The sequence below is a fragment of the Tiliqua scincoides genome, chromosome 6, assembly GCF_035046505.1.
Source record: "Tiliqua scincoides isolate rTilSci1 chromosome 6, rTilSci1.hap2, whole genome shotgun sequence".
Taxonomy (NCBI): domain Eukaryota; kingdom Metazoa; phylum Chordata; class Lepidosauria; order Squamata; family Scincidae; genus Tiliqua; species Tiliqua scincoides.
In genome coordinates, this window is record NC_089826.1 from 62,331,834 (window position 1) to 62,355,368 (window position 23,535).

The following is a 23,535-nucleotide window of genomic DNA, read 5'->3' on the forward strand; positions in this document are numbered from 1 at the left end:
TCAGAAAAGCTTCCGCAGAGTCCTACAACCTCGCGCCCAGGGCATTTGACCCTTATAACATCATGGGAGGTCTGCAACTGGGCAGGGCATACTGGGAATAGAGTCCTCTTCTGCTCCCAGCTTGACCAACCCAGCCCGTTTGTTTGAAGACATAGGTGGATGAGAACAAGCAAGTGGCAGATCTAAAGGGGTGGGGTGGGTTCACTTTACCACTACAACTTTCTTTCCTAATCAGGAATTGCTGCAAGAAGGCGGCAAAGTTATCCTGTTTTAATCACTCTCCTGGAAGGGGACTAATGGAAACAGGATCACTGCAGCCCCCTGCTATTTCTTTCTCCAGCACAGCTGCTGCTACTGCTTTCTGGAAACAGAGGAAGATTGTCCCTGCCCAGATACTCCTCACGCTCACTTTCAGCAGGTGAATAGAAGCTTGAACTGCATAGTCAGGTAGCTAGAGGGCAGCAGGCAAGAGCAGTGTGCAGGACACCACTTGTTAGTTCACTGCCTCTTCCAGCTCACTGCTCAAACCAGCCACCAGTCTGCCTCATGGCTGGGCCAGCTCTGTGGGGAAATCAAGCACCACTGACAGAGGTTTCATTTGTTAGTTCTTCACACTTTCAACCATACATTGGCAAGTTTTCACTGAAGTTATGCAAGACTGACGGATGCGTGGGCATGTAGAAACTTGGTGCCTTAGCTTGGCCATTTATACTCAGTGTCACCCAAAATTATGGAAATGTGAATTTTGAGTGAACATTTGATTCTGGTTATTTATGCCTCAGATCATTTGTTTCCAAGCTTCTGTACCAGAGAACAAGAGGACCTCTTGTAACCAAATGGCATTATCTATGGAAGATGAACCTCCTCCTATTTTCATTCCTATTACCATATACTGGTGTGAATACAATATATTCACAGAAACATTTTTCACAATTAAAATTCAGAGCATGAGTTATTGTGATCAATTGAGGATTAGATCTGGGCTCAGTGACAGGGCTAATCATTTTGCTGCAGTGAACAGAAACAGTTCATACCAGCTCCGTTCAGAAACCACCTCCTGGCAAAGTTCTCATTCTTCCAGTACATTCACCTAAATCTCATTCACATTTACCAGACATCCTGTAGTTTGCAAACCTGCACACCTGAATACAATTAGCTCCTATCCAGGTTAGGTGTCTACATAACCTACTAGTGTTGGATTTATTTAACAACATGAAGTGAGATCTCTCTTGCACAGAACCAGCAGTAGCATATTTATGGGCAACTGGAACAGAAGTTGTTAGGAAAACAGCCCTTTAGAAAAGACTGTTGTCATTTTCAGTGCTGTGCAACTTGGCATTCATAAACAATTGTTAGACATGATTTCTCTTTAGTTGGAGAAGCAGGCTTCAACCTGTCAAGAGCTGGAACTCACCTCAAACCTCAACCTGCAACATGGGACCCACCTTCACAAATCGAGTTGGTGAAAAGTGTGGATGAATAAGTGGCTGCAGTTGCTTGTTTTCTTGCCCAGTGGCAGCCAATTGGCACCTACTGCTAGAATCTCAGAATGTTAGAGGACAAGGGACTCAATATTGGAGGTCTTCTAGTCTAGCATTTTTCAGACTGTGCTCCTACTAGGAGCCCTGGAGTTCCCTGAGAACCCTTCAAAGGCTCCACAAGCATACTACAAGTAGCCACCATCTGCCCCTTGCTGTTCATGTGTGTGCATGTCTAACAATTGTTCTGCATGTGTACCAGTAGAGCTTCCTGAGATTCCTTTTAGGAGTGTAAAGGGCTGCCCACTACAGACAAGAGACTAACTGAATGTTAACAGGAAGCATTTCCTGTTAATGTTCAGTTTGGCTCTCTCTAGCATTCAGGCTCGCTGCCTGCAAGTTGCTCTTCAGTTCAGCAAGAATTTCAGTGGTTTAAGGTATCAAGGTAACTTCAGGTACCAACGTTTGGTTTAAGGTACCAGCACTTCCAGCGCTAGTACACAAAAACTAAAGTAATGGCAGGGGCTGGATCTGTGAATGCATGGATAATTGAATCAGTGGATACCGGATCTGCGGACATGGGGGCCCGTCTGTATATCATCCAGAGATCCTTGGAAGAGAGCAGTTTAAAATGTGAGAAATAAATAAATAAATTTGAATGGTGGTGGCAGCAATGTTGCAAGCCATTTAAAATAGGTTCATGACCTCCTTCTGGGTCCTGAACTAATCCAGGTGTCCTGCTGAAGACAACTGATTTGGAACAAGGTAAGGCAATGGCAGTAGTGAGAACAGAGTCTCACAGTTGGTCACACTAAGAAGCAAAAAGGATGTGAATGATTTTATGGGCTTTAAGGGATGCCATTGACCTGTTCAGGCTTATCAGTGTCAAAGAGGATTGGCTACTAGCACGACCAGTCTCAGCCTTGGTTTTCTCCTTTAGCCAGAGCTGAGCTGTAGCATAATAACTGAGGTGAGGAACTGGTAAACCTCAGATTGCTAGTTTAGGAACCACAGTGCGCTCAAGTTCTGACAGCAATAGATATGTTGTAAAATACATGTGTAGTACTTTCTGCAGTGAAGAAAATGAGTTGCTGTGAAGTCCTGAATTCAATACTACTACTGATTAATAAATCATATTAATCAGGGACATACATTTTAAATGCAGAGGCTATGTGACCCAGAATGTCACTGGATGCCATTTCTAGTCTTCCGCCTCTGTGCTACAAAATAAAATAAAACCAAACCAAACCCTCACCATACTCCACAAGAATGTCTTCAAACCTGGAAGTGCAGAACTTCCAGTTTTATTTACAGGGTCAGTGCAAACAAAGGAGTTGCACTCTCCCCCCTCCCCAAAGCATCCATTTTCAAATAGTTTGCCATTGTCCGCCCCTTAGCAAAACACATTCAAAAACCATTCCATTGGTGAACTCTTCCAACTCCATCCTAATCAACTTCCCACACAAATAACCAACTCCTCAGAGCTTTTTTTTTTCCAAAGAGAAAGACTGGCAAATTGCGGAAAGGATCCTTACTGTTCAGCAGGAAGGCAAAATGAAAACTAAATTGCAGAGATGCTAACGTATGCTTTGTAGAATACTGTGCTTATTTATACAGTTCAATAGTCTCTCGACAATTTATATTTTTACTTGTGTAATTAACCTCCTGAACTTGCAGGGAAAAAAATGTATAAACAGTATATATCTGTTACTAGCTAGTCTAGCAATGGAATGCGAGTATTGATTTTCCTCTTTGAAGTTCCAGCAAGGAAAGAGAAAGAATTTTTCAGTTTAAATGGAAAACACAATTTTGTGATAAAACTGCCCCTTCCCCTCTTAGCTACCTATGTCAAATTTCTTATTCTCCAATATTGCACAGTGTTATTTCCTTTTCATCTCCATTATTTCAGAGGTGAATGTCACTCGGTTGATGGAAAATTCTAAAATGCCTTTGTATGTTCCATCTCTCCGCCCCCCCCCCCCCCAAGAATCTTGATACAGTGGCTTGTTAGCCGCAGGTGATAATGCTGTGGCCCTTGGAGAAACAGCCTGAATCAGTCCTTGAGCGCTGTCATAAGACATATGTTTATAAACCTCATGGAGACATTATACCCTCCTTAGAAGGCTGTGTTTTCTTTCTCTTTGAGAAGTCTATGAGAAATTTGGATCCAACATTCAGTTTAGGCATTCTTCCAACAAAGTAGTGAATATCTGCTACTCAATGTGCATGCTTACAAAATCCTAATCCTGAGCCTAACCCTGAGGGCTTGGAGGGCTAATGCTACTGCTCAGCGCTAACACTGAGTGTCACGAACATGCTGTAAAGCACATTTGCAGCACCTGGAGAGGAGGGGCTGCCGACGCTGGACCAGTGCCAGTGGAGGCTGAGCCTCAGCGCTGTGCAGATGGACAGCTGGTGCTCCTGCAGCACAGACTGGTAGTGAGTACTTTCTGGGCAAGGGGAGGTGGGAAGTGGGTGGAACAAGTGGAGGGAGGGGAGGATTGGGCTCAGAAGGGGGGGGGGCTCTGCAGCTCAATCCTAACCTCTCTCCTGGCCCAGGGAAGCCTGACATGAGCCTCCTTATGATTACACCCGCTCAAAAGTGGGTGCAGATCCGAGGAGACACATTGGTGCAGCAGCTGTGTTACCCGGGATAAGGGAGCAAACACTCCCTTACCCCAAGGAGACTCCCAAAGCTAGCCCATTGGATCCTGTGGTTGCCATTTTCGTTCTGCATTTTTGGAAGGCTTAGGATTGGGCTGCAAGAGGTCAGCACAATTACTGGATTCCCTAAATTGCTTTCTGTACAGATGCCACCACATAGTCGTATTGCACATCAAAGATTGTATTGCACTTGGTCCAAGGCTTCCAGTGCATTGAGCTACCAATGACATTGCTTTCTCATGAACGTGTTGAATGTATCTGTGCTTGTACAATGAGATGTAGTAGAGCTTTGGAAAGTCCTTGAGCTACAAGGAGCAGTCCCACTATGCAGACTTGTCCGATCATTCCTGGAAGAAACCATACAAGAAACCATATTGTGGGGTAACTTGATCTTCTGGTGTTACCAAAGCAGCATGGGAAAGGCACAGGCCACAGTTCTCATGCCACTAGGACAAAATCATAGGAGAGCTGTTTCCCTTACTGGAATATTAGGGATAAGATTGAGGACACCCACAAGTGGTGCTGACTGGAGCTGCTGCTTTCCAGAAGCACATGGTCATTGCAGTAAGCAAGTGGTCATTACCATACAACTTCAGAACAGAATATATAATGTTTCAAAGTAGAAGACTGAACAATGGAGAAGGCTCTGGTTTATAACTTGGTTCTTATGTGCAGATTTTTGTAAACTGCCTTTTTTCCAACACTGCTAGGTATTTTACATTTTCATGTGCAATTCCAGAGACATAGCAATATTGGTCTATCCATAGATCAGCCTGAAATATCTTTGTTAGCAGTGACAAATGCAACTCCTGGTTTTGAAAATAAACTTGTAAAGTCATGGTGTTATTTTCCGTGTAATTAATATTTTAGTGAATCCTTCCTGAGATGTGCTACAGAGCATGACAAATTGTCATATTTTTGTACCATTTCAAGCCATCAGAATTCATCACTTCAGTGTTTAGGATGCAAAAAGACATTATGAATATAAATGCACATAATAAAAGCTCACTCTGAGTAATGCCATGCCAGTATCAGAAAGGTACTGCAGGAGAAAAAGTGCATTTATAGTTAAAAATTAAAAATTGCTCCCAGCCAGCACCAACATAGCCTCTTCTCCAATATAGGGGTGAGAAATCAGAATCTTGTATTTAAATCAAACCTTACTACAGCTGACCTCCTGCAAGCAACTATTAATTTTAGACTAACTCCTCTTAACATGTGATATTCAGGTGTTTCATGAAAGGATAGCAGCAGGGGTGAGGGTGGTGGTAGATGAGGAATTCACATGAAAAAGCCTGGTCTTAGATAAATGGTGAACACCAGTAGGTGGCCTCTGAGAAGTCTGTTGCTGCAATTACTGGCATAGCTGGAGGTGAAAAACTAAGGCCGCAATCCTAACCCAACTTTCCAGCACTGACATAAGGGCAATGCAGCTCCTAGGTAAGGGAACAAACATTGCCTTATCTTGAGGAGGCCTCCATGACAGGCCCCCAACTGCAGGATGCAGCACATGCCCCAGCTATGGTGGTTGGCAACCTTCAGTCTCGGAAGACTATGGTGTAAGCCTACAGCACCCGGTATTCCCAGGCGGTCTCCCACCCAAGTACTAACCAGGCCTGACCCTGCTTAGCTTCCAAGATCAGACAAGATTGGGCATGTGCAGGGTAACAGTGTGATGCTATTTCAGTGCTGGAAAGTTGGTTAGGATTGCACCCTAAGAGTTTTTATTTAAGACTTGCGATTACTGCCACCACCTTGGTATGCCCCCCTTGCCTCTCTCCACCTTTTGCTTCTCCCACCACTCCAAAGATGGCAGAATTTCCATCCAATATTGGGCCAAAGGTTCTCTTTCTCGACTAATCTATTGTTTCTTGCACTCTCCAGAGAGAGGATTGAGCAGTGCCTTCCCAAAATGCATCACTTCAAAGTGCCCCAGTGCTGGGAGTAGGGTGGGGTATGAATATTTTAAATAAATGTAAACAACAGCAGCAAGTTTCCCCCTTTGTTGACATGCTCTCTGTACATGCTCAGTGGCAGTGCCAGAATTTTAGAGAAAGGAAGGGAAAGGCAACTCTAAATGTAGTCTTCTCAATAAAACAAAGCAAGTTGTTTAGCAAATAATCTAGTTTAACTGTCATTAAGAATTGTCTCATTGATATCTTATTTGGAGATGTCGCTCTATGAATCTCCAGCTCTTTCCCTGTGCCTGTTTGTTTAAAAAGGCTGGAAATGCTTTGCAATTTGTTTTTTATTATATGAGATATAAGATGTGCATATATGAGATGTGTAGCCTTCTTTTATTTCACAAAGAGAATTAATGATTCTTCATTGATGTCACTGCTTAGGGGAGAGAGAGATTTTCAAACTTATTTAGTGTTGACTGGAAAACTAGTAAAGACGATGTTTCATGGACCGCATCATCCCATCCTGTCTCCATGGCAACTACAGCAGTCACCCATGGGCAAATTAATGTTAGGATTTTGCAACTATTTTATGTGATTTTTTTCCTCCCTCCTAAATGGTTCAAAGGACAGAAATCAGGTCTGGGGGAACTGGCAACAACTGGCTAGCCATTCTCACCCTTGGAACCCGGCTACTAGAGAGAGAGTCCAGATGGGACATCCCTAGTTTAGCATCTTCATCTTCTTTTGTTTGCTTTGCAGCACTTAAGTGTATTCATAATAGCTGTGAAGATATAAGCATCGGTTTTTATGAAAAGTGAAGCCAAAAATGCCAGCTTCATTCTGTTGAGTTATTTCAACCAACCCTCCATTTGTGGTTTGTGTCAGAACACAGTTGTGTAGACATCCTGATCCATTTTACTTACACACACACACACACACACACACACACACAAACCCCATTTCAGAGACCTGTTAATTTTCAATTCATTTTGTGGTTTATTTTGGCCTGTTCAAGCCCTGCACCATTCATTACTCATTAAGAGGGTTCTAATTCATTTCTTAGAGTCTTAGGGTGCAGTCCTAACCCACTTTCCAGCACCGACATTAGGGCAATGCAGCTCCTTGGTAAGGGAACACACATTTCCTTACCTTGAGGAGGCCTCCATGAGTGCCATCCAACTGCAGGATGCAGCACACAATCCCACTGGCACAGCTATGCCAGTGCTGGAAAGTTGGTTAGGATTTGGCCCTAAGTAATGCTCAGAGTAAGATAAACAAAAATGAATGGGGTTCTGGAAATGAACCATATTTGTGCTCCACTGCATTTGTTCAAAAATGAATGGAACCCAAACACCGAATGGGCCCCATTTGGCTTGGTTTTCATTTGCTTCCAGAATAAATGCACAGTTCTAATAGTCATCATCAAGCAGGCAGGTAATAACAGGATGCACATAATCCACATTGTGACAGACTTTGGAACCTTCAGGACTGCTGGAGGATACTCTATGGGCAATGGCGGTAGTAAAGTGTTGCTTTCTTGCTGCCATCACTGCCACAGTGTGAGCTCAATAATAAGATCTTACCTGAAATAACTGAGCTGGGGCACCTCCCTTATAAGGAAAGGCTACTGTGTTTCGGGCTCTTCAGCCTAGAAAAGAGAAGCCTGAGGGGAGACATGATTGAGATGAACAAAATTATACAGAGGATGGATAGAGTGGAATGAGAGATGCTCTTTTCCCTCTCACATAACACCAGAACCAGGGATAGCCACTAAAATTGAGTATTGGGAAAGTTAGGACAGACAAAAGAAAATATTTCTTTACCCAGCATGTAATTAGTCTGTGGAACTTCTTGCCACAGGAAGTGGTTATAGCATCTTGCCTAGAGGCCTGTAGAAGGAGATTAGACAAATTTCTGGAGGAAAAGTTCATCACATGTTACAAGTCATGATAGGTATGCAACCTCCTGGTTTTAGAGGCAGGCTGCCTCAGATTGCCAGATGCAGGGGAGGGCGCCAGGATGCAGGTTGTGTTTTGTCTTGTGTGGTCCCTGAAACATTTGGTGGGCCTCTGTGAGATACAGGAAGCTGGACTAGATGGGCCTTTGGTTTGATCCAGTGGGGCTCTTCTTATGTTCTTACTTGTTCTCAGATTCTCATTTTCCCCACTTCCATTCTATGTCTCCCAATTGCTCTATTGCCCTTAGTTATCCAGACAACCAAGGAACCAAATGGGAGAGAACACTTAGAAGCAATCACCTGAGTCATCTTCATCTCCAGCAGATCAACTAGGGCAGGGATGTCAAATTTGTTTCATATAGAGGGCCAAAGTTAGCATTCGCGGTGCCTGCTGAGGGCCAGAAGTGACATCATTCAGCAGACAATGGCCAGAAATAAGCACTTTGCTCTTACATAGAAACTCATTAGCTGCAAATGACAGAATAGAAAATGTGCAAAATTTGCTAGTTTTTCATGATATGAGAGAGCCCAATTATCAAGCTGAGAGAGCTCAATAATAATGGGGGCTGGATAAATTGCTTCCAGGGGTCACATTTGGCCCTTGGGCCTTATATTTGACATACCTGAACTAGGCTTCATCAGGAGTGAATAATATCCACCAACAGCTTCCCAAGGCAATTCTCTCAGATGCCATCAGCTTCAAAAGATGGCTATTCTAATAATGCCATGAGAAGGGCTAGTAGAAGCAATCCCAAGGAGGCAACTGGTGCACTTTGGGTAGCCTAATCTGGCCCCTGACTTACTAGGGCTGACCCAATCCTGCCTGTAACTAATACCAAGATTGCAGAAGCAAGTGAGGTCAGTTGCCCACCTAAGCAGATGCTCCTGAGCCTGATTGAGATCAATTGGGCAAATGACATGGTGGGGGAGGATTTAAAACTAAAATTAATGGGAATTAGAGAAGAATATCTGTCCATCCAGCAGTTAGGCATGTGTCCTCCATAGGTGCGCCCCTGTGCTAGCTAAGGGATCTTGGCTTCCCAGGACTGTTGAGTGCATGGAACCTGATACTCTGCTGTGGGAGATGTTGCTAAAAGCACCCACTGGGAGAGTCAGCAGGACCTGACTACATTTGGGATGAATATTCAGCCTGAGCTGGTAAGGCTGTTGCAAAGCCAGAGCTAGGGGAAAGAGCTACTGGCCACAAGATAGAGGTGGAGCATACTGGTGAGTAGAAGAGGGCTGCCAGTGTTCAGTGTGGTGGTAAAGCCATGAAGAACTGGGTGAGAGATATCACCAGAATAGCAATCCTTGGGAGAAGTATTCATGGGGGAGGGGGGGGGTGTCAGGCTTCTGGCCAAGGTTGCAAGAAGACCATAAAGACACCTTGTTACAACACAAAGTCAGGGTAAGCACTGTATTTCCTCCTGGGTGGGGGAACTCTAGCAAGGCTCATGAGCACAGCACTCACCTATGATGTAGAACTCCCCCAGTGGGATAACCCTGGGACTGTAGGGCTATGATAGTCTACCACCCTCATGGAGAAGGCTATTATTAATCTACACCAGCATTTCCCGAAGTTCTATTTTGGTCTTTGGGACCGCAGTAAGTCTTGACAATGGTGGGGACTGGGGTGGTAGCTTGCCTCAACAGTGCCACAGTGATTGCAGAGCTAAGTGGACCCAGGGGCTTGTACCCTTACCTGGGTGGTCATGCTAGCTTGGGTCATGCGGTCTGGGATGTTTGTAGCACCCTCTGTGTGCCTCCCCACTGCTTCTAATCGCTCTGATCGGTGATTGGAGTGCACTTTTGTGTTTTGCGTGTGAAGAAAAATAAAGTAGCTGTGGTACGGAAGTTGAGAGGTTTCCCCAGAACCATAAGCATAAGGACTTATTACTCCTCACAGAGCTACAACAGCCTACAAGGTCAGGTGCTCCCCTGGGCATCAAAGTAGGTGGAGGCAGCTCAGGGAAAACAGAAGTTTGTAGTGTATAAGGCAATGATTGTGCTTCTTTTAGTAGGGAGAACAATTTTTAATGTTATAGGTATATTGTAAAAAGATAACAGTAATAATGTTCAGAGAGTTTAAGCTGCTAAAAACAAAACTTGTGTATTCTTCATCTCCTATCTAAACTGTGATAGTCCTTGACAATTGAATTTCCTTGTTTTGACTTTATCTCATAAAATGTATTGTATAACATAAAATAGTTATTTACTCTGTTGAATGTAGATGTAAGGAATATGGGGGGGGGGGGAGAATTCCACTACAACTTGATTTTAATTCTTAATATGATGAAATCGGCAGACAATGATTAGAGTCTTACATTAGTTCAATGAGCCACAAAAGAGTTTATGTCAAGTAAGGTGATAGATTTTAACCAGCCCCTCCCCAAGGACGTATTCCAAATTGAGCAACCCATTAAGAGGAAGGGGAAATAACAAGGAATGACTGCTTTGAAAGCTGCAGTGTCTCTGTGGGCTCCTCCAGGACTTTAGAACAGAACAAGATTGATTGTCATTTGCTGGTGTAATTAGGGGAGACGGAGACATCTTTTTTTAAGGTTGAAACAGCTCCTCACTAGGAAGGAAACTATCCAACTTTCCTGCACCACTGCAGTCAAAATGCAGCCCTGAGGTAAGTGAACAAATGTAGCATAATCAATGTTTTGCATGCACCCAAATCACTATGGAAGCCAAACCATTGGGGGATTATTCTTTTAGGAGGTGGATATTATGACACAGAGGTAATATATACATTGAGATACACTAAGGGAGAAAGCTTATTCAAGAGATCTTGGAAAGCCACTGCCCCAAACCACATTTTCTCTTCCTCATGGATTCTTGTTCTGAAGAATTTGCTAAATACAACATGCTGTTTCTAACACTTGCATTATGGAGGCTAACAAAGGAGATAGAAAGGAGACTTTTCCTGACTTTTTGTTTCTGACACAGCTGATTATAAAGAAAATGAGAGACTGCTTATAGTGGTGATTCTAGCATCCTCATTTAGATTTCTTCCAAACTGTGTTCAAGGGCTTAACATGGAGTCTAATAGGCAATTAAGGCTTTAATCCTATCCACACTTAACATGGGAGTAAGCCCCATTGATGATTATGAGACTTGCATCTAAGTAGACATGCATAGGATTGGGCTCTAAATCATTTTTCCCTTAGCACAACCCAGTGATGTAAGTTAGGTCAGTGTTTCTCAAACTGTGGATGGCAAAAAACGCACTATAGCAAATCAATTTAAAAAAACAAAGTTTCTTTTCTTGGTGATTTAAAAAGAGCCTTGCTGACCTTTGCGATGTAAGATAAGAGTCATTAAGAAGACAATCCATCAGTTGTCCGCTTCACTCAGTCCCTCCCTTCACCAATGCAAAGCGATCACCTTTCTGTCACGTACTCAGGGGGAAGGGAGGGGTTGCCTGGAGAGAGAAGGATTGATGGATTGTCAGCCAGCTGCCTCCCCTCATTAAGGAGGCTATTGTTAAAGGACTGTTCAGATTTTTTTAAACTGATTTTAAAGGGGTGCATTTTCCCCTTCTCCAGGGATCAGCACATTCCTTCTCATTTGCAGGGGCCGTTTGTGTTGAGTCAAATCCAAGTATAAATAGGCTGGACCTGTAATCTGATTCAGGTTAAGATGGTTTCATAAGTACAAAATGTGTCTCTCAGAGTATAACTGGGTGATTTCACACTATCTTGGATGAAAGGATACGCACATTCTTTGCCCTGAAAACAAATACTGTGGAATGCAGTAAACTGTGTTCAAACCATTTCCACCATTCTTTAGGATGTCTGTCTGTCTGTCTGTCTGTCTGTCTGTCTGTCTTCATCCTCTGTTGAATAGCATTGCACTTCAAATATTCCCACCAAAGAGGAGCCAGTCCAAGGCATAATGTCCTATACATTGTGGGTGGTTATGTTATCATTAGCTCCGCTACATCTCATAACAAGAGAGTAATTCATTTTTGAACAGTGAAATGCTTCTTAAAAATGTATGCTATTTGGATAATTAAGTCAAAACTAAAATGCTATTTCAAATGAGTAAACAGATACAGTGACCTTTGCACACCCGTTTCCTTGCAGTTCCCTGTAACAACACTATTAACTGTTGTGTTTCATCCACATTAATCTCCTGGCACCATTCAAATATGATAACTAAGTTTTTTTTTACTGCTGAATAAACAGTCTACAGCTACAAAGCATCAGACAATTACTGAATCAGTGAGATTATATGACTCAATGTGAAAGTTCATATTTGGTTTCTTGATTAGCTTTTACCAACAGTTTTAATTAATCTCCTTGATATCTTTGCTTTCACTTCAGCCAATATTTATTTCTTCTCTGGTGTCATTTAAAGGGCCCTGGTTAATTTTCATAGAAACACTCAAAAGTATTCTGAATAGGGCTAAACTCAAAAGGGAGGGTATATTCCTCATGAACATTTTTTGCATTATCTACAACTGTCCCCACTCTCAGCAATTTTTTGGGTGATTACATTGCAAGGGCTCAAAAAGGAACTTAAAAGAGATGAATGAAAGCGTTGCCCCCACTCGCAATTGGTATTTTCAGCCCCAGTGATAGCATCACATAGCCAAATCTGACTAGCTACACAGCTCTGTGACGTCATTCAGTTCATCACACCATCTCCAATTCAGGCTGCAATCCTTACCTGGGAGTAAGCCGCATTGACTATAATGACACTGACCGGTAGACATGCGTAGAATGACACTGGGCTCTCAGTGACATCACACATATAGTGGCCATGAAGAAGATAGTGGTAAGAAAAAAAGGCATGAAAGCAGCAAACAATAGCCATGAAAAGGAAATAAAAGATGAGCAATCACACTTGTTTCCTTCAGAAAATATATCTGTCCCACTGCTAGCACAAATTTTGGCTTCAAAATGCGAAGAGGAAAACATATAGTAGAGCCCTAATTCTGAATTATATGTGCAGTTTTTCTTCCGTCTTGTACAAGGGACTGTGTGTGCCCTCAGGTAACATGTGAGATGGAAACACATGCATCTGACAACAGGGAAGACAAGTGTACATTACCCACAAGGCAGAACTCTCTTGTAATTCTTCTTAATGTGGTGATGCTACTCTAAAAGGAAGAGAGAAACATTTGATAAAAGGGCTAGCAGTGGTGCACTCAGTGGACTTGTGCATGAGACGACACCTTAGTTCTGACTGACACCCAGTCCTATCCGCCCCAGTGTAGTGATGCCTAAATGGCTACCACTGCATCCAGCAGGGCCCGGGAGGTGACCAGAGAACTTTTGACCCTTCCCCGAGGAAAGCCCCAGGCCCCGCAATGGGGCTACTCACGTCTGCACCAGTTATTTTGCTAACACAGGGCTTCTCTCATCTGTGTCAGGCTTTGTAGTGTGATGCAGGGAATAGGATCCAACAGAGGAGGCCTCCACCAGTTCCACACCCCTCCTGGGTCAGTTCCTCCCCGTTCGGCCCTCCCCCAGCCCAGAACGCCCCAAAAAGCCACATGTTACTTACCCCTGGCAGTTGTGCATCCTCCTTCTCCTGGCACTGAGAACCAGCACCAACAGCACTGGCTCTCCCTATTATCTGGGACATGTATTTTGACATGTACCGTCCAACCTTGGCATCCACTGGGGTTGTGTTTCCAGAACCCCCATGGATGCCGAAATCCGTGGATAGTGGGATCCATGGTGGGATTCTTAGAGTACCTCTATGTGTGATTAGAGGTGCCCTCTTGCCTTGTCCGGAGGTGTTCTGAGACACACTTTGGATTTTTGGAAACCAAAAGTGTGTCTCAGATGCCTCTGACCTTCTGAGATGCAGGGAATCCATGTGTGACCTCCCCATGTCTCAGGAAGCCTCCAGGGTGTGATAGGAAGACAGTTCCTGACATGTCTGGGAGGTCACGTTTGTTTCTATACCACAGATTTGGAACTGATAGTCTAATTCATGGGTTTGGAATCAGCGGATAAAGAGGCTCGACCTGTATATAAAAGGCAACACCAAGCTCTGTAGTGCTAGAATAAAGGGTTCCAGAAAACATCACAACACTTGCTGGGAGTCCTAGAGCAAAGCCCTGTACTGAGCCTACCATCTGCCCCTGGTTCTACTTCCAGTGCTACTAAGAGTTCAGGTAGGCATTCTGGTGGGCATGAGACCTTAACCAGCACCAAATCTGACCAGGCTCTGACATCATTCTTGACTAGGGTAACAGCAAAAGCTATTTGACCATAACATTTAGAAATTACCACCTAGGGACCAACTTAACCTTCTAGAATCACAATGTAGGTGGATCACTTTCATTCTCAAAGATAAAGCTTATTTGAAGGTTCCTAGTTGGTTCACAGCAGAAAAGAATGTAAAAATAAAAGACACAGCTAGTGAGTAAGAGTCTCATCAATTTCTGATACAGCCAAGATATATAAACATTTGACTGATGCCTCCTGCAACGGGAAGTAGATTTCTGCCCTAATGAAAAACCTGTTCTGCTGAAAATGAAGCCATTATTTTATCCCTCTGGGATTCATTCAGGGGAGCAAAATTACCATTGTACAAATACCATCAGAAAGAAAGCCAGCTAAGAAGCGCATTGTAAGACATCTGGGTAAAAGTGGCGCATTTTCAATGTCACTAAATATTATGTTTTCTCAAGTTTGCTGCGGAAAGTACTTTATTATTAGGAGAGGTTTGTTTAGTGTCCCATATGTATTTAGAGCTTGTGTTTGCTTAGTACTTAAAAGGTCTAGTATTCTTAAGGGAAAATGTTATCATCTACACTTTCTTTTTCAGAAAGAGAGAGGGAGGGAGACATTTTCAAAAATATTTTCACACTTCCCTTTTCCAAATAAGAAACTGGTGAATTCAGCTGAGCTACTGGTGAATGCAGATGTGACAAGAATTAGGCTGCACTGCATTCTGAAAATGCAGAATCTGCCTCTTTCAATAGTACATAATTAGCCTGTGTACTGGACTGCAGCTGGCAGTTGCAGTCCAGTACAAGAAACATGGTAACGGACAGCCCAATCCTATCCTCCACCCCTGGCCGATGTAGGAGGGCCAGTTCAACCTGCAGGAAATTCCAACACTCTCAGGCTCCTTGGGGTAAGGAAACATTTGTTCTCTTGCCCCGGTAAGCCCCAGCTTCCACAATGGGGTAACTTAGATCTGTGCCTTCTAAATTGCTGCTGCAAGTCAGAGTCGCCTCTTGTTCGCAGATCAGGCCTGGGAAGGGAGATAGGATACAACGTGCATGTCTGATCCTGCTCTCTCCCAAGCCCAATCCACCTTTGCTTCTAGGATTAATTTTTTTTTTCTTTGACAAGAGAAGAGCTAATGTGCTTACAGATTCACTCATGTGCCAAAAAGCATGGAAAATGTATGTTTTGGTGCCCACCTTAACTTTGTGCCATGCAAGCAGTAAACATGTCCTACACATTCACGTGCTCATTTACGGCCCAGCCTCAATGCACTCCTACTTTCTGTTGATCTTTCAGTCCCAATCCATTCCTTTGCAGGATATGAATAACACTGATGTACAAGACACTATGGGGGCAGTGGTAACCTAGATTCACACTATCCCTTGACTTTTCCTATTTTTTAAGATTTTAGAGACAATGACGTATGTTAGCAGTGATTGACTGCATGTATGGGGAACAAAACTGATGTAAATGAGAGGGGGGTCCAGGAAAAACAGATATTGGGGGCAGCTATCTGTCTTATAAGTTGATACAAATCAACAAGAGAAGGGAGGAGGTAGGTAAGTACTCAGAACATCAAATTTGCAATGCATGGGACTGGCCTTTGCAACAGATGGCTCTGTTGTATAATTTAATATTTAGAATTTACAAGGCAAGCAAATCTAATGTTCTGATAATGCTTGAATAATTACATCCCTGGGTTCACTTGTGGTTGGAGATGCACATGCTTGGATCTGATGTTGCACAAGGCTTGCTGATAGAATGAAAAATAACTGGAAGCGGAACAAAGCAGCTAAGTTTTTGTTTAAAAAAATTAAATGGAATTGTACTCTGCTCTTTAAGATAAGCTATGGGAGAGGTTGGTTGTCGGAATCAAGAATTATATAAAAATGTAACCTATTAAATTCTGATGTGGCATTGACCCTAGCTTCAGTGTTACCCAAAACTGCAAAGGAGGATGCTCTGGGTTAATAATAATAATAATAATAATAAATAATCTTGTGTTCCATCCCTGTATGCCCTTCTCAGCTGATAGATACCTACTGCATGAAATTTAAAAATAGTGTTCAAATGCGCTGGTGGTATTTTTCCTGGAAGCCCACAAAACTTGTAGCTGACTCCAGATGCAAGTGTTAAATCAGCAAGCCACTCTGATGTCACTGATGCTGATTTAGTCAATGCATTACAGTGTGGTTCAGATTCAATGATACACTACATCAGAATACATGATGTGCAGTGGTGCACAACCCACCATTTGATATGAGCTGCATTGTTTTCATCATACAAACAATGACTAGCTTTGGCCCCAAGATCCAGCCCAAAATTGATACATTTCAAACAATTGATCCTTTTGTATACATTTGGGACAGGGGGGGCAACAGATTCCTTTGGGAACCTCCAACCTAGATAAATTTTTCTCATTGTCATCTCCAGCATTTATAGGAGAAATAACACATTCTGTGGAGCTTCAATACCTAATTCCAAACTCATGCTGGCCAATACCATGAAGATGAAGACTTGACAGGACTGATATTATGGAGGCCATCCAATGAGAAATCCCTTAGTGGCACTCTTCCACAGCCCCCATTTGTTTCCTCCACGATGGTGTAAGGTTGTAACTTCCCAGTGGATTGGGCTTTATGTGTGACACAAAAACAAGCTATAGTAATGAGTAGTTATTTTTTTTTCCCCACTCCTAAAACAGAACACCGTACAGAGTTATGATGAATGAGTCTGAGCGCATAGACTGACAAAAGGCGAATATCTCCCCACCGCCAGGTTTCAGAGGATTCTTCATGAATTATTTATAGAATACTTGAGTATGCTGCAGCCGTGGCCAGGACTAGTGTCTACTATGAGACAAGAGCTGCTTAATCATAGCCTTTTTTTCTCTCTCAGCAGACAGAGATTAGCATTTAACACAGAGTGGTAAACTAAAAACTGAAATGATATTCTGATTACAAAGGTGGGATCTCCCTAAAGCCTGGAATATCTATCATTTACTGTCCTTGAAAGGCAGAATATTTGGCACAAGACTCAAAGGCCTCTGGATATACTAAATGCAGCTGTTTACAGAGCATATTTATCAGTGCTGAGAGCGCTGACGGAATGTGGGAAGGGGACTTCAAAAGCTGCATTTCTAGTTCCACTCTGTGGGGCCATTTTCATTTCTTCATTGACGTCTTACATCTCTTCAACAGCTCTCACAGGAGTTTCTGCACAGAGGCCTCAGATTGCTCCGTCCAATGCAAATCTATGTGGTCGTTTGTATTAAACCTGTGGTCTCATTAGAAACCTAATGCTGCAAATTCTATGATCCAAATAACAAGCATTATGTAGCCCGCCAGGTCCTTGTTGAAGGCACTGCAAGTCTCGGCTGAATACTCAAATGTGATCTGTCAAACTTTTTTTTCCACAGAGAATAGCGTCTGTATCTTAAGAAAGGGAAATTGGAAGGGTTGGCTTCAAGAACTTGCCTAATGATCTCTTTTCTGGGGGGTTAATTAATAGAGCCTGCTCTCTCAAACAAAGCAAATCGTAGTCTTTCCATACGCCGGGCTGGAAAAAATTAAGGACTATGCCTTTATTGTGATGTGCAAGAAAGTTAAGCCAACATGCGGGGAATTTGAAATTATTTTGACACTGACTTTACACATATTTAATTGGCAGTAATTTGCTTAGGGCTGGTTATCTGCCTGTGGGCCCAATCCTATTCAACTTTCCAGCACTGATGCAGTCATGCCAATGGGGCATACACTTCATCCTGCAATGGGGAGCAGTCATTGAGGCCTCCTCAAGGTAAGGGAACATTTGTTCCCTTACTTCGGGAATTCACTGCAGCAGCATCAGTTCTGGAAAGTTGGATAGGATTGGGCCCGAAGTCTTTTTTAATGACTTCATAACAGAGATTTAGCAAGGTGAAGCTTTTGCTGGCAAGGAGCTGAACTGATGGAACAAAACTTGTCTGCTACATTTTGTCTTGTCAGGAATCTGCTAAAAGGCAGAGGAGCTCTTTCAAGCAGAAACGTTGACCTGTTTCAGTGTGATTTATCTCTGTTTCGCATGCCTTTGAATCCATGTTAAGCATATATAACCCCTTTGCAGAAGACAACCTTGGCAAAGGGATACACCTTTTCTCCCTTTGCCTTTCCATCTTTTACTGCTCTTTCACTGACTCTTTATTATTCAAATGAACAATGGCTGCTTAACCATTTGTCAAGCTGAACTTTAATTAAGTTCTCCCACTTGACACAGAGAATTGTCAGGACACCATGATTCACTGGAGCTGATTAGCTAGCACATGTGAATCAATGTTGTGTATCATTTGTGAACAGCATATATGAGGCAGCCAATTGTATTATGCTCTGTGTTTTGGCAAGACTGATGTGCTTCCCCATCCAGGCAGCAAAACCTTGGACATTGTCAGGCTAATTATGGTTTAATTTGAAAAAAAGCACTGATTTTACACCAAATACATGGTATATATTCAAATGGATGTCAAGAAGTTATACAGTGCTGTGAAACCAGTAGAGTATGGTGGGAGTAATTTCAGAGGTCCTGATCTTTCCCAGATATACACAGCATTCCTCAACCTTTTCATTCCTGGCACCCACCAGATTTCTAGCTTAAATCCGTAATGTGAAGTTCATTTTTCATTCTTGTTTTAAACCATACATTTCCTTTCTCTTTACAGACTCATTTCTCCCTTTCTCCATTCTTTAAAACATGGTTTAAACCAGTAGTACTGGAGACTGCTGCGTGACGTGAACAGCCTCCCTGGTGCAACCGGAGCTTACCGTTCTGCCAGGGAGGCTTCCATTGTTGCTGCCAGTCATCCCCCCCCATCTTCGTGCCATCCCAACGTGTCTGCCAGGAAATTCTGGAGCACAGCCTGCTGGGGCAGCAGAACACAGAAGCAGCTGGGTGCAGTGAACATGGGAGGCGATTGGCAGCAACAATGGAAGCCTCCCCAGTGAAACACTAAGCTCTGTGGGGGAGGGGTTAGCAGGGGTCAGCCTGCGGGCCAGAGTTTAAACAAAGAAAATGGCAGCAATTCCATTGGTGCAAGGCATCTTCAAGGCTAGATACATGTTACACCACATGTTACACTCATATGTCATCCTGATGGTCTTGTCTCTTTTGCAAAATGCCCTTGGGAAGGGGAGTTTTGCGGGGAAGGGGTGAGAGACAAAGGACTGCATTTACTGTTTTACTGGCCCACATACATCAGAGGGCCTATCAAGTCAGGCTGACTCTTGAACTCTAACAGTGATAGCACCCTCTGTGCATCGTCAGTGCATAGACAGGGGTACCAAGGGAACACACTGCAAGTCTTTGCCCCGGAGCCCCTGTTAAATAGTGGGTCCATGCAAATAAAGGAAGGCATAGAGATAACAGCTCAACACATTGATTTCATCTTCAGAAAAGAACCTGGCAATGAAAACACAAGGCAAACACCCCTGGCTTTATACCCCTTAGCTCCACCCAGATTCCCCATGATTAGTGCTGTTGAAACACTAGAGGGCCAATCCTCGGACATTTCCCCAAATGCAGTCACATACCATAATAGTATCAAGTCTAATAGATTAAAAATAAAGTATGAAATGAATGGGGACTCACCTGAAATTGGCTTGTGGCCCACCTAGTGGGTCCTAATCCACAGTCTGAGAAACACTGCTCTAGCAACTTTGCATTTTACTTGGCAGACATGTTTTTCTGAAGGTCTCTCACCCAACTGAATGTATTTTAGGCCCCAATCCTATTCCTTGACATATTGCAACATGCAGCTGCCCTGCAAGCCGGGGCGGGGGGGGGTGAGATAGGACTGCCTGAAGGAGGTAAATAATATTTGTTACGTACCACCTGGTAGTCTGCCCAACTGCTATGGATCTCCTTGAACTTACATCAGTTATATAGCTGGTGCAAGTCCAAGGAGAGTCAAGGAGGAGGGCAGGACAAAAAATGGGGGATAAGATCCAGTGTGCACTATTGCCACTGGATCCACCCTCTTTCTCTCCTGAAAGCCCTCAACATGCCCCATTACTCCCCCTCCTTGACCACAAACTGTCACCAGCACATGTTTACCTGCTCTGGTGCAGGTTGCTGGCCATGGCAGCGGGACTCCAATGCTGCTACTTTGCAGTGGACGCTCAGAAGTGGCAGGTGCAAAACACTTCGCAAGAGTGGGACTCTGACCCACCAGCATTAGGTCGCCCATATACTGGGCTATTAGCTGATTGACTGTATTCCATTATATAATTATAATTATATGCCAGTGTAGTGTAGCGAGTATAGAATGTGGATTTGGACCAAGAAAATCTGGGTTCAAATCAGCTCAGCCATGGGGTTTCCTAAGTGGCCTGCAGCCAGCCACTATTTCTCAATTTAACCTATGTCACAGGTTTGTTATGAGGATAAAAGGAAAACGTGTAGCCACGTATATCGCGGGACTCTGTTCCACTGTCATAAACCTCTGCATGTGCCAGCCCAGTCCCAGAAAGGACTGGGCCAATAGTTTGCAACGAGCTGTTGAGAACTGAACGTTCTGTATGATGAATCGGTACATATGACATGCTTTTCATGGTGAGGAATCTACATTCAGACTTATTTATAGGGATCCGTTGCAATCCATCCTGAAGCCCTCCTTTCCAAAGAGAGAGTTTTATCATTACCATGCAGAAGTATGCTTCTGGGCAAGCCTCCTAGAGCACTATGTGATGCATATTAATCAGCGGTCCCACTGAGTTCAAAGGGAAATACCCCTAAGTAAGCATGCATAGGATGGCAGCCTTGGTGGAGAAACCATGTATGTAAACTGCTGTATGCACAATCCCAAATATATTCATGTGTGTCTGGATATAAGTAATTCACAATAGCACTAGTAAACCATTGGAGCAAAGAGGGAGAAGGGAATGGATTCAGTTCCTCTCAGCTCAAAAAGATGATTGGTGCTGCTGAGCATGCATGCCGTCGGATCAGGGACACTGAGGTTTCTCTCTCTCTCAGAGAGAGAAAAGAGAAGAAGAGAGAAGTTTCTTCTCTCTCTCTCACCTCATGGCTGAGCTGATTTGAACCCAGATTTTCTTGGTCCAAATTAGAGAGAGAGAGAGAGATTCTTTTTAGATTTAGCTTTATATTTGTTTTCTGTTAGGGAAGATGTAGGTTGACCTCCTAGAAAAAAAATGTTTGCAACAAAGGGTAGCAAATGTAAACTATTTTTCAAAAGTGCTATTTTGTATTTATGAGGCTTTTAAGGTAGCTTGGACAAGATCTTATGGATTAACTGTGGTCTACAGCTCATGGAAATGAATTCCATTACAATGAAATTGTTTCCTTGCTGGATTTGCAAAAAAAGAAAAAGAAATCAAATTTGCAAAAATTAGATCCTTATGCTGAAAATGGAAAAAGAAAATCTTGTACGAGTTAGCTTTATAAATTGATTCAACAGACTTTGATTTAGCGAGACCAAACTAGGAAGCCTACCTATATAATTTCCTTTCTGCCCAGACTCCAGGAAACTTAGCAGAAGTCTTCTAAAGTGCCATAACCCAGTTCAATCTCATATTATCATACCAGAAGTGTGCTGGAGATGAAAGAATGCCTCTCTTCATTCACATGAATGGGCTCTTACGTATTCGCCAACAATTGCATTGTGGTCTGAGTCAGCTGGAGCCAATTCACATTGATGAAGATCTCTCAAGTCTTGTCCATTTATCATTTTGCAAATGTTTCTGTTCTGTCTATATATCAGTGATATGAAGTTAATGGAGTTCATTGTAGCGCAACAAACAAATCATAAAATGAATACAGGCAAAGTCATTAACTTATCCAGGGCTGCAAATTATTTTCAAGTACCTTTCAAATAAATTAAGTGCGGCCAAAACGGTCCTTGTGAGAACTCCAAAAGTCCCTCTTTTGGGAGAAAGGGTGAATAAGATCACTGTCCAGATGATAAGCGCATTGAAAAGATGATAAAACTTAAGTGATATGAAATCTGTAGACATTTTAAGAAAGACATGAAAAGAAGAATTTTTAGAAACCTCTTCTATTCCTTATCCTTTTGAAATTGTATTAGATACATTATTACAAAGTTACTAGGAAATGAATCAAGTATTACAAACAAATTAAACCCAGCCTTACAGATAAAGTTGAATAATTGATGATACTTCTTATCTAAAAGGTTGTCATCTGGCCAACAATGAATCACCAAAGTATTTTGGAAACAGAAATACATGCTGTATGAGCTGGTAGATTTGAAGTAATGGAGACTTCTAACTTTTACATTAATCTTATAATTTTTTTTTCCTTTTAAAATCTGGGGATTGTGAAACATGAACCCCTAGATCCAGAGAAAGTCAGATCCCATTTATTAATACAGCTCATACACTCTCTCTTTGATAGATGAGTATCAATCATGCCTACTAAAGTACCACACTTCATTTTAAGCTTCCTAGCTGTTGTTGGATTCCTTCAGAATCTCAATTCTCTTTTAAACACTAAGGCAGCGATTTTCAATCTTTTTTATCTCATGGCACACTGACAAGGCACTAAAATTGTCAAGGCACACCATCACTTTTTTTAAATAATTGACAAGGCACATCAAACTGAGGGCTAGGGGCTCACATCCCCCAGTGGCCATACAATGCCGATCGCGTAATGTGCACAGCAGATCGGGACTTTGTTTGGACAAACCAGGAACACAAGAGTCTCCTCCCCTGAAAGGGGATTGAAGGGGGGGTTAGGAGCTGGGCGGGCCCAGAGGGTTCTTAGGGCATCAGCACCCAGCCCACTTCCTCCTTTGCACGTGGGCATGGTGATAAATGTTCATACCCCAAACTCCCACAGCTCACCTGTGGACCATTCATGGCACATCAGTGTGCCATGGCACAGTGGTTGAAAATCGCTGCACTAATGGAATTATCCTCCATTAATACAGTACTTCCACACACCACTGCCTTCAGACTCCATTGCCAAATGTTTTTTAAGTATGATTGGATTATGCATTGTCAGCAAGTCTCAGCATTAAGATTTAGGAGCATTGAAATGGCTGTTACATAATTCAGCTCTCAGCTGTGCAGACATCTGCAGCTGCTTCGTGTATGTTCTGCCATGGCACACATCTGCTTCTTCTAGGAGAATGACTCACTGTCTGGTGGTTCATTTTCCATACAGGCACCAAGCTTCTCAAACTGTGCTGCTTGGTAAGGCCAGGACAAACCAGACCATAACGGAACTGAGGTTAGCTCCAGATCAATACAGCTCTTTTTTCCTAATTCAATTTATTCTTCTGTAGAAAATAATCATCACGTTGAACATTAGGCAGTTTCTGTGTT